Genomic DNA, 12,087 nt, shown 5'->3' on the forward strand with positions numbered 1-12,087 from the left:
AAGGATGTAAGCTTTGAAAAATACTAGTCTCAATGTAAAAGCAGAGAAAACACCTAAGACATTCCCACTTTTTAGTTCTATTTAACATCGTGTATTTGTATTATAAACATGAATTGAATGTCTCTACACAGAGCACCAAGGTAAGCTCTAGGCTGTGGTGTGCTTAAAGGTATACACAAAACATGAAGTGATTCTTGCACTCAAACACCTTTACACTATGGAAAAAGAGAGTGATCAAAAAAAAAAATTGTTTACAGGGTACACGTCAGTTCTAATCACTTAATACTATGTAATCATCTTCAGTGGGGGAGCATGGCCAGAGACTTAGTCCTTCCTGACTCCAGCATTTCCTACACTTTTCAAAGTAGCTGGATGGCTGTGGTGGTGGACACACAGACCTACACTTGTGATAAAAACTGTACAGAATTAAATCACATGCACACAATGTACAACTGGGGAAATCTGTGTAAGCTTAACAGATTGTATCAATGTCAATATCCTGCTAGTGATGTCATACTATAGTTTTACAAAAGGTTACCATTGGGGGAAAGTAGGGAAGGGACCATGAGTTCTCAGTGTATTCTTTCTTACAACTGCATGTGAATCTATTGCTATCTCAGGAAAGATACTGATTAAAAAATACTTAAAAGAAGCATTCTGTTTTTGACATGGAGAAATGAGCTCCCAATAAATCAATTTTTCATCCTTAAAAACTCTGCAAAACACGCCAAGCCCCTAAAAACAAAACCAAACTACTTGAGGGCTCTGGAGATGGAATAAAAGCAAGTAGACTTTGGAGGGGAGTAAAAAGCTGGAGCAGGAAACCAGCAGAGAACAAGCTCCCGTCTACTTATTTATATATTTAGTTTGCAGCTCAACTCTGAGATCAATCACAGCAGCAGATAAAGCTTTGACAGGAAAACACACTCTCTTGTCTAGCTGCAGGGACCAGGAAAGGAGCCTGGGGAAATCAGATAGTGGCTAGAGAACCACAAAAGAAAAAAGCCAACCTCTAATTCTGCATATAAATGAAGTTATGGCTGACCTCATATGTACAAGGTAAACTGAGAGCAGGTAGGAGCTGAGGTTGAAAGAACTGAATGGAGATTGAAGCCATGGTCCACTGCAGGCCTGACAGGCTACAATTTGAATCTAACTGAGTAAATTGCTTGTTAAGACAAGACATCTCAACACTCTTCAGAGCAATGCAAAAAAATCCAGAATCTCTACAACATAACTCGCACAATGTCCAGGATACAATCTAACATGTTGACAGAGAGCAAGGAAAATATGGCCCAATTTTAGGGGTAAAGACATGCAAAGACATTCAGTGAACCCGAAGATAGGGCAATGGAAATAATGCAATCTGAGAAAGAGAAAGAAAAAAATGACAAAATAAAGAAACACACACTGTGGAACAATTTCAAAAAGGCTAACATATGGGTAATTGGAGTTCCAGGAAAAAAGGAGGCAGATTGGGGAAGAAGAAGAAAATATTAGTAATAGAAAGAAATAATAGTCTATAACTTCCCAAGTCTGATAAAAGACACAAATATACAGATTTAAGAAGCTCAAGAATCCCCAAAATAGATAAGTTCCAAAAAAAGGAAAATCTAGACAAAATCACAGTCAAACTGATGGAAACCAAAGATAAAGAGAAAATATTTGAAGTCACCAACAAAATGGCACATTATACACAGGGAACAATAATTTGAAAAACAAAGGACTTCTTATCAGACATCACAGGTTCAATGACAGTGAAACAACACCTTTAAAGTGCTGGTACCAAAATCAAAACCAAAAAAATTGTCACGCCAAAATTCTATGTCCAGCAAAATTTTTCTTCAAAGAATGAAGGTGACAGGAAAACAAAGGGAATTTGTCTACCACCAGACCCCCAATTCAGTAATACTACAGAGAGTTCTTTAGGCTGAAAGGAAGCAAAATCAGAGGGAAGCTTAGATCTCAGGAAAAAATGAAGAACATCAGAAATGGCAATATATTGATAAATAAAAAGTTGGAAGGTCTTTGGAAGGAAAAGTTGGAAAAGTTGGAAAGAAAAGAAGGAAAGTTTTCCAAAGAAGGAAAACTTTGGAAAAGTTGGAAGGTCTCTGAAATTAATCACAACCAATTAATAACAGATTAAATACTTAAACCCAATTATGAGAAATAACATATGTCCCACCCCAGACTGTGCTGGAAAGAAACCTAAGTATGAACAAGTGAACGTCCAAGAAAAAAGAAATGAACAGGCGGTGACTGATTCAATTCATTGCTTGACCACCAGCACCTCCACAGGCTCCAACATTCACCAGTTATGGGTGTGCCATGGCTACAGTCACAGAAAGCATTACAAACGTTAAACTTACGAGAACAGTATAGATTGGATACTGAAAGCTACGTGGGCACATGTTTAGATACACATGGGTGCATGTGCCTGGGAGAGTAGGTGTATGTGTGGGACTGCGTATTCTACAATCCTAAGATAAAGCTGCTTCCACATTTAGTGGAAAGATGGCCAGGATGGAGACAGGAGACTGATATTTATTGATAGTTATTAAGTGTCAAGTGCTTTGCAATGTTTTATGCTTTTTTTTTTTTTTTTAGTCCAACAACAACTCTTCGAAGTAAATTTTACTCCCATTTTACAGAAATATAAACTAAATCTCAAAGAAGTTAAAGGATCTCCTCAAGATCTTAACACTTAAATAGTTTAGACAAGATTTAGGCCTGGTCAATCCTAACATAATCTATTAATAAAAACAACATTTTCTCCTTTTCCTAAAATAATAAAACTTGATTAAAAAGGCACTGTTAAACTAATGTGATATAGTCATACACCTTCACTCAGAAATCTCACTTTTAGGTATTTATCTAGGGAAATCTGTCAAACAAAGAAAAAAAAAGCCATAAATGGAAAGATTTTCACGCACCATCATTTTATAATAGGGAAAATGGTAAACAGCTTAATGATTCACTAACAAATGACTCACTGAGTACCTATGATGAGTCAGCCCTGCTTTAAGTGTTGGGGATGCAGCAGTGAACAAAATTCCCTGCTTTTATGGAGTTTACATTCCAGTGGGGAAGAAGAGAGATGAAAAATAAAGTGATGCATGTGATGCAAGATAGTGAAAAGTACTATAGAGAAAAAGAAAGCCTGCTAAGAAGGATGAGGTGGGGTTGCAATTTTCAACGGACTGGTCAGGGACGGCTCCTGAGAAAGTGAGCAGATTCCTAAGAAGGTAAGGAAATCAAGTGGGAAGAGAAGTGGAGGAAGAACATTCTGGAAGGAACAGCAGCTAAGAGCAAAGGCCCTGAGAAAGGAGTATGCCTGAGATGTTGAAGACACAACCAGAGGGCCAATGAGGCTAGAGCAGAGTTAGGAAGAGCAAGAAGAGAAAGGTGGGGTCGGAGCAGCAAGGCAGCCACATCTTCGTACCTCGTGCACTACATGAAGGACTTCGGTTTTTACCATGAGTGAGGCAGGAAGCCACTGCAGGACTCTGAGAAGAAAACCTAAATGAGTGATTTATATTTAAACAGAATCACTGGCTCATCTCTTGAGAACTGACTAAAGGGGAGCGAGAATGGGAGCAGCCAGGCCAACTGGGGGGTTGCTCCAGTTATCCTGGCGAGAGATGACAGTGGCCCAAAGGGAGTGGTGGCAAAAGAGGTGGTGAGCTGTGGTCAAGTCCTCAAACTATCTTGAATGCTGGGCTCACAGCATGCACTGGATTGAATGTGGGATGAGACGGGAAGAGAGGAATAAAGGATGCCGACTGGTCTTTGCCCTGAGCCCTTGGAAGGACAGAGTTAGTCTGGGGCTAGTAAGTGTGAGGTTAAGCTTATAAGCTATTAGGCTTATACGTGGAGATGCTAAGTAGGCAGTTGGATGGAGTAGTCTGGGGTTCAGGAGAGGTTTGGGCTAGAGATGCAAATTTGGTGTCATCAACCTACAGATGCCACATAAAACCATAAGACTAATGAAATCATCTGGGCAGTGAGAATAAATAAATATTTCATACCCTTCGGGTTGATAATGCGACATATAGCCGAGGATTTGGAGAACAAGAATGCCAGAGAGAAAAAGATGGCGGAAGCAGGGGTCAGAGAGGAGAGAGGCTGGAAGATACTATGCTTCTGGTTTTGAAGGTGGAGGAAAGGCTACGAGCCAAGGAATGCAGGTGGCTTCCAGATGCTGGAAAAGCCATGTTAATTTTAAAAAGTGATAAGTAGAAAAAAACAAACCTGATATCAAAACACTGTACCATTATCACTGTACCATTTGCCAAAAATTTTTAAATTTTGATAAATTCCAATACTGGCAAGAGTAAGAAGAAACAGGTACTCTGGTAAACTCTTGGTGGGTGTCTAAACTGGTGCAATCTTTGAAAGGCAATTTACCAGTATTTAGCAAATTGTTGAACTGCCTAAGCCCTTGTGAGTATTACTAGTTATATTTCTCCTAGAAATTTACCCTCCAGATATACTGGCATTTTTTAAAATAAAGTTGATTGCGGTACTGCTTAAAATAACAAAAAAGACAGGAAACAGATACTTATTAGAAGGAGCCACATGAAATACGGCACATCCATACAGTGGAATTCCATAAGACAGAATGAGGTAGATCTGCTATGCTTCAAGACATAATAGTCAATGCAGAAGGCAACATACAGCACAACAAGTATAATATCTCATTTGTGTACTTAAAAACAACACTGTTTTCAGGAAGAGCAGTGAGAAATCGTTAACAGTGATAATTTGGGGGGGTTAGGAAGCTTAATTTGCATTTTATACTTTTCTGTATTATTTAAGTTTGGGCATATGTATGCTTTATATTTATTTTAAAGGTAAACAACCTTTACATGTGTTCACTGAATATTTAATAACATGGAAAAAAGCTCAGAAACAAGAGGTACAATAATGTTTATATGCTGACTACTTCTCTATACATACAAATTTCTAACACATGAAAGAAGTTGAAGATAGGCTATTGCCAGATAATAGGATCGTGGCTTACTTTAACATTCTTTTTTATGCTTTCTTGTGGTTTTCAACATCTTAAAATGAGGATGCAAACCTTTAACACCAAAAATAAAAAATAAACAGCTTTAAAAATAGAGATGAACCGAATGGTCTCTATGCCAGGTAAGACTCAAAACCTCAGTAACACCAAAACTGAACATGGAAAGCCCTACGACAGCCGCAATTCAGCTAATTCCATGGACCTCTTGAAGCAAAGGACTCCGCTGTGACTGAGACAAGGGAGAGAACAGTATGTAGAATAAAAATAAAATGCCATTTCAGTACCTTGTCAAGTAGAGAAAAGGATGAAGTTCAATGGCACACCAGAATATATGAAATGGCATGAAATCACTTCAAGAAAAATGTTACCAACATTAACTAAATACTCCAAGAGAGTTCTGAGATGCCTCCAGAAAATAATTGCTTCTGCCTGTGCCTGGAAATGCCATAGACCTTCTCTATTCCTTCATCTATATAATGAAAATCATAATTACACTGTGTTCATGTCGGGAAATATTTCTAAATCATTGGCATCTTGAGACTAACTGGAAAGGGACAGAGATAGGGGAAGATGGCATGCAAAGCAGCAGGCAGGCAGAAGACAATTCTCTCCTTGGGAAAAAATATGAATTTATTTCTAGGTAGAGTAGAAAGGAGAATTCCTTTCGAGCAAACCCATATCCGAAGTGAATCTGCTCTGAGCTTGGAATGTTGGAAAGTTCTTTAACATTTCTGAACCCTAGTTACCACATTTTAAAAATGGAGCCAATAAAACCTACTTTGCAGAATGTGCGAAGACTGACAGTATTCAACATTTGGAAAATATTCAATAAGTGCTGGCTGGTCTTAAATTCTCACTACAAGGAGCATACATTTCACACATTAGGAGGACCTCTCGTCTGTGCTGCTCAGTAAGCTGTAGTGGGAAACTTATGGGAAAAACACAAGGATGGCAAAAATTCATGAAAGACCCAGAAAAGTTAAGAGCTTACTATGTCACCTGGTCCAGCCTCCTTTTTCCAAGCCAAACTTTCTCTCTAGAGAGATCATTCAAAAACTTCCTTCAAGCATGAAACCTCCCTGTACATTTCTTTGCAATTTCCTGTGAATCTATAATTATTTCAAAATAAAAAGTAGAAAAAAAAATCTTCCCTTGGTATCCTAGTTTAGTTTTTCATCACGTTTGACTCAAAATGTTCTTCCCGCATCATTCTTTCGAGCTGAAATATAAACCCATTTCCTCTTTTCTCAGCCCTCTGGAGAAATGGTGCAGTCAATAACCTCCTCAAATATTTGAAAACACTGATGAAGTCATCCTGCATTCTTCTCTCCTCAAGAATAAACAGTGCAGATCCCACAAACCCTTCCTCATCCATCTTTTTCTGTCCTCACTTTAAATTTTTATTTTTTAGCATTTTAAGGGTTCTTTTCTGAATCTAACTGTATTCTTTTCTCTAAGGGTGTAGAAGAGACCCTTAGACAATGGCTGTTTTTATTAATACATAATCATGGGGGAGACTTTGCTGTTGTTGTTGCTATTGTTAAAAAAAATTCACAAGACGCTTTCCAAAAATTACAGCTAAATCAGGAACAGCTGTAGTAAAAGGGACCCATCAGTCTAGCCTATTCCAATCTCATCAGAGGTGCAGATCAGAGACTAGAAAGGCTGAGTGTCATCAGCTGAGAGCTGATTTTTTTTAACATCTTTATTGGAGTATAACTGTTTTACAATGGTGTGTTAGTTTCTGCTGTATAATAACAAAGTGAATCAGCTGTACATATACATATATCCCCATATCTCCTCCCTCTTGCATGTCCCGCCCACCCTCCCTATCCCACCCCAAGAAGTGAGATTCTTGGAAAGCCCAAGTTGACTTGAAAAATGTCAAAATTGTCTCCGCTTGCTATACATTTCCAGGATTCTGAAAAAATAAACAAAAACTCTGGACTTCGGATATTTCACCATGAGTTCAACTATTCAAGAAACATACAATCTAGCCATTAAAAGTGAAGTTCATAAAATTCAAAGAAATCGTGTCTTTCTCTTACACAAAGGAAAATATACCCCTGCATTTTGCATAAAATAAGATGCAAAAGGCATTTAAGATATTTATTAGAAGAAAAACTATACAGCATATATTTATATATGAAAATACCTTGTAGTCAGGAAAGTCTTTAAGACATTATCACAGCATTAGGATGCTTATAAAATTACCATAATGGTCAGTGAATCGCTGGGGAATACTGTACACGTATGAGGAAGGTTTTATTTTCAATCTGCTTTCCTTTGCACACTGAAAATGATGCCATCCGGACCTCTCAGTGAGGGATACAACGGTGCCCTCATAGCATCTGCCACTGTCGGCTATGCCTCTTTAACTTACCGAGTGCGATTGCGGCAACTCCATCTCTTACTGCTGCTTCCAGCAGATTCCCTCTGACTGTCCCCCTCAGCACTGTTACAGACACCTTCCTCGTCACTGTCCTCATCCTCGCTCTGTGACGGGATCTAGGCATCCCTTATCACTCATCTTCCTCAGATGACCAGCCAAGACTTGAAGAAGCAAGTCTTCAAGGTCTGCTGACAGATTGTCTTACAGGACCTTGTTACTGGTAGATCTGTCTCGAAATCGGCCCTAAAGCTAAACGTTAGGTCTGGGAGAGTTCCAAGCCTTCCTGTAACGCATTAATCCTTTAATTCCTTACATGTGCCGGGTGCCTTGCAATTCACCAAGTGCTTTCACACTTTCCTCTCAGTCAATCTTCAAAGTATCTCCAAGGGATATGCAAGCAGATTTTCTTATCACTGTTTTACAAAAGAGGAGTTCAGTGTTTCAGTGACTTGAACTAAAAATTAAGGGGTAAAGGTGCATGCAATATAGACCCCTTTTACTCTACTCAAGAGCTGCACTCTCTAATATTTCTGTCTTTAGTTGGTTACATGTGCTCACGGGTCTGTGAACATTTCCTTTGGCCCAGATATCAGAATCACAAGGACTGTCCACTGTGCCTCAAAACCACAAGATTTGATCATCAATGAACCATGCCTGGTTTTATTTTACCCCTGGTCTACCGCTGAAGACTTCTGGGTGTGTGTGAAGGTAACGAAGACAGTGCCCTTGAGCCTAAGGGTGTATTACCAGGAATACAACGACTATCAAAACAGAATTTCAAAACAGAGTGAGCAGTTCAGGAAGGAGAGTTTCATAAAGGTTTTCATTTGAGGTCATGATCTACCAATATGCCAGAATTCCCCCCAGAAGAATTCGACAGCCTAACACCAATTTTAACACCAACTACCTATTGTGTGCCTGTTTCACCAGCAAAGAAGACTGTAAAAAACAGACTGGACGCCACCCATCACACACTGACAGGAAGGGAGAAAGCAGACTTGACATCAGCAAAATCAGTTTTGTCTGAAAAATGGTATAAGTTGAATGATAATATGCGTACTGCATTGATCACAGTGCCAGGTCAGAGCAGGTCCTCTGACTGGTCATCAGCCCCCAAAAGCCCCCACCCCAATATCTCTCAAAGACTCCTATGGCCTCAGCAAACTCCTTCCCATAGAGATCAAGCCTAATGACAGCACTGCAGTATTTACTTGATCATCATGATAGTTTACTTTCATCCAAGGCTTCATACTTTTCATAAGTGTTCTTACTCTCCTAACTTCACCTGACTCCGTAATTAGCATTAATGAAGATTTATAGGTGAGGGGCTTCCCTGGTGGTGCAGTGGTTAAGAATCCGCCTGCCAATGAAGGGGACACGGGTTCAAGCCCTCGTCCGGGAAGATCCCACATGCTGCGGAGCAACTAAGCCCGGGCGCCACAACTACTGAGCCTGCACTCTAGAGCCCACGAGCCACAGCTACTGAGCCTGCGTGCCACAACTATTGAAGCCCGTGTGTCTAGAGCCCATGCTCCACAACAAGAGGAGCCACCGCGATGAGAAGCCCACGCACCGCAACGAAGAGTAGCCCCCGCTCACCACAACTAGAGAAAGCCCGCACGCAGCAATGAAGACCCAACGCAGTCAAAAATAAATTAAATAAATTTATTTTTAAAAAAAGATTCATAGGTGAGGAAACAGAGGCCCAGAAACAATGTCATCCCCAAACTTAGGGGCAAATCGGACTCTAGGATAGACAGCTTCTCTCAGTCGGCTGCCTTTTCCTATTCCTTTCTCATATTTAACATGCTGTCCCAGGATGGAATTGTGTGGGAGGAATGTGAACCTAACAAATTTGTCTGCAAATCCCTCAAGTTCTGCTAGGACCTCTGCCTGACGCCCCCATGTCAGCAGTGGGCAGTGTGTGTTCACACCACGCTTCAGCACAGCTTAGGAGTTCTCTCTGAGAGAGTGTGCGTCCACGAGGATCTAGTCAGGAAAACAGAAACTGAAAGTTATTCTGACAGAGAGAATTTAATGCAAGGAATGAGTTAAACTGGTATAGGAGAACTGAAAGACACAAAGGCGACCCTGAGAGGTCACAGAGGAAGAAGAGCAGCCAACAGCCCTAGGGAAAGAGGGGAGAGTGGAGATGAGGGAGGGACCTCCAAAAAGCTGGACCCAGAGCCCTCAGGAGGGGGCAGTCCCCACCTGGGGATGATGCCCCTGAGGGGGATGTAACACAGCTGCTTCTAGGCAGGGGCCGAGGGTGAGGGTGGGTAAATAAGAAACCGGAATCAATTGCTGAAAATAAACCACCTCTCCTGGGTGAAGAACTGCTGCTGAGGTGACACTTGCAAGAAAGTAAGTAAAGAGGATAAGTAGGTCTGGTCTCCCTCCTCCAACCTCTCTCCTCCAGCCATGCAGGCCCCTCTAATGTCCCATATTGGCAGAAACTACAGGGAAAGAGCTGGCAAAGGAGAAATGTGGTTTTTAGAGCCTCAGTCCCAAGCCACAGTCAAAATTAGAAGGGTGGGTTTACAGCTGGGAGATGGTGGTTCAATAATCAGCACAGAGTGTTCTCACTTGTTCAAAATCTTTAGCCTGAGGATGCTCCTGCCAAACGGTCATCTACCGCCATTTGATTTTGTAGCACAGCTGATATGAGTTTGTTGGTGGCCGCTGGATAAGAAACTAAAGAGCTTCTGACTGGCCAGGACACTTATTTTCTCCCTCTCCCACTCTGAGCCCTCTACTGTCATGCCACTGTACACGATGTGGGAACACCTGCATTCCAAAGAATCTGCTGTTTATATTAGGAAGCCTCATCACATAGAAAGAAACTAAGTGGCTTTAAAGATAGGCCATCCTGGGTTCAAATCCTGATTGACCACTTACTAGCTGTGGGATATTATTAGCTTCATCATTTTACCACGCTGAGCCAGATTCCCAATGATGTGACTACACCACCTGGGCCGTAAGAATTAAATGAAACGTGGACGTAAAGTGCCTGGCACATAAAGCAGGCAGATGCTGGTTTACTTCCCTTTGCATGAGAAAAACAACATATCGAAAGGTTAAAAGAGCTATTAATAATCAGCTTTTCTCCAACGTTATAAAGTATATACTCAATGACTTCTAAAACACAACCCTGATATCTGAGTAATCACTTATTTCATGAAAGAGGGAAGACAGAAAAACCAAAGAATGATGCAACTCTGAAGATCACATAAAAATGTTTTCTGATTATTAACATTCGTCTTTAATTTAGACTCTAGATGACACAGTCCTGCGTTTCATAGAGTGTTTGTAAATATTCTAAATGAAAGAAATGTTTAGAATTGTATTTGAATAAAATATTGTTTTTATTTTCAAAAAATCAGCTTTTCTTTTTTGAGGTCTTCACCTTGTACTTCCAGTTGGTCTAAGAACTGCTTGTGATTCTATGAGAATATGCCCTTAATGCCAGAAATCCTAAACCTTAAAAGTGATGTAAACTCCCAAGATTAGAATCAAAGCTCACATAAGAGGTGGAGAGACAACTTTGAAGGCAGCAAAGGCAAAACACAGCTTATTCATACAGAGTAAATAGGAGAAAACAGAATAAAGTATGCACTTGGTTCTTGACTGGGAAACATACTTTTCCCCACGAGAGACATTTCATTTTCTTAATGCAACCTTACTTATCCAAGCAATGGATATAGATCCATGTCATTTTTTTAAAGGATTAGTAATCTCTTGATTTACTGTAATCCTTCCACGGCCACAACCTTCCATGGCCACAATGAGTGGACATAATGGTATTAAACCGTCAAAATTCTTCGGTGGGACCATTTATGAGAAATAACCAAATCTGCAAGTAAACATCAGAGCTCAATTGAATAAAAGAACATGAAGGTCATTTCCATTTAAAGCGCAGTGGTGGCTTCAATCAATGAGGCATTTTCCTGAGGGGCAAAAGCTTACAGAGTTAAATGAGCTCTTATTTAAAGACCTGAAGAGAAGGGTCATAAAATGTTAGTAATTATGGTGTGATAATTGTAACAAGAGGGTATTTTACCATGAAAAAAAAACATTTTTAAGCAAAAGTCAACTTTTTCTATGTCCCCTTCGGGGATTTACAAAATAAAATTATTTCGCAGAAGCTCAAAGTTATCTCCTCTGGTCTAACTGCCCACTGGATGTTTAAATTTCCTCAAGCCTCATCATCCCTGATGGGTTCTTTAGCCCTGCTACTCAAGCACCATGGACCAGGTACACTGACATCACCTGAGAAAGGTTAAAAATGCAGAATCTCAGGCCCAGTCCCAAACCAACTGATTCAGATTCTGCTTTTTAACAAAAGTCCCCAAATGATTCCTAATTTGATAAGTATGTTTTAGCCCAGTGCCTCCCAAATTGTGGTCCCCAGATGACCAGCATCAGGATCACCTGAGAAGTTGTTAGAAATGAAAATCCCGCCCCCCACCCCACCCCAGCCCTACTAAATCAATAACTCTGAGGGTGGTGGTCTAGCAATCTGGGTTTGAACACGCCCTCCAGGTATTTCAACGCATGCTGAAGCCCGAGAACCACTCCATCAGCCTAGATTTGAACAGACTGGTCTTAAGGAATGCAGGAATTCCCTTGTGACCTAACGCAGCCCACTGCACCTATGCGAAGCGCT

The 12,087-nt window shown here is 40.4% G+C and overlaps 1 protein-coding gene across 3 annotated transcripts in view; it reads right to left on the bottom strand.

The window, feature by feature from the left end:
- Positions 1-12,087, bottom strand: part of CERS6 (ceramide synthase 6) — a 321,764-nt gene that overhangs the window by 238,241 nt on the left and 71,436 nt on the right. The window lies entirely within an intron of this gene.

Source organism: Pseudorca crassidens, chromosome 6 (assembly GCF_039906515.1).
Source record: "Pseudorca crassidens isolate mPseCra1 chromosome 6, mPseCra1.hap1, whole genome shotgun sequence".
Taxonomy (NCBI): Eukaryota; Metazoa; Chordata; class Mammalia; order Artiodactyla; family Delphinidae; genus Pseudorca; species Pseudorca crassidens.